Source organism: Trypanosoma grayi (genome assembly GCF_000691245.1).
Source record: "Trypanosoma grayi strain ANR4 Tgr_682_V1, whole genome shotgun sequence".
NCBI classification, from domain to species: domain Eukaryota; phylum Euglenozoa; class Kinetoplastea; order Trypanosomatida; family Trypanosomatidae; genus Trypanosoma; species Trypanosoma grayi.
Genome location: NW_008826301.1, coordinates 9,088 through 9,506, shown reverse-complemented (window position 1 = coordinate 9,506; position 419 = coordinate 9,088).

The following is a 419-nucleotide window of genomic DNA, read 5'->3' as shown; positions in this document are numbered from 1 at the left end:
TTTTTTTTTTTTTTTACCATTGGTGTGCATGTGAGCATATGCCACACCACTCCTGCTGCTGTCGTTAGTAGCGATTCAGGCACACGCGCACCTGGCTCCAGTACGCCTCAGAGAATGGCGACGTCCCGGGAACCTCCGGGCTGGTGGCGAGGAAGGCCATGCAGCAGGTGAACCGCACGGTGGTGAAGAAGAAGCCGAGGAGCAAGACAAGCACAATGGCCTTCCCAATCCCGGTCAACAGTGCATCCACACCCATTACGTATCGCCCACTACACAAAACTGCGGCGGGGATAGATGATGCCCTACCTTCTCCTTTCGGTTTTCACTGTTGCTGATTCACTTGTTGAGCTCCTGCAGAGATGTGGGAGAACAGAGAGGCAGCATTTGGGACCAACACGTGGCGAATGCACCCCCCCCCC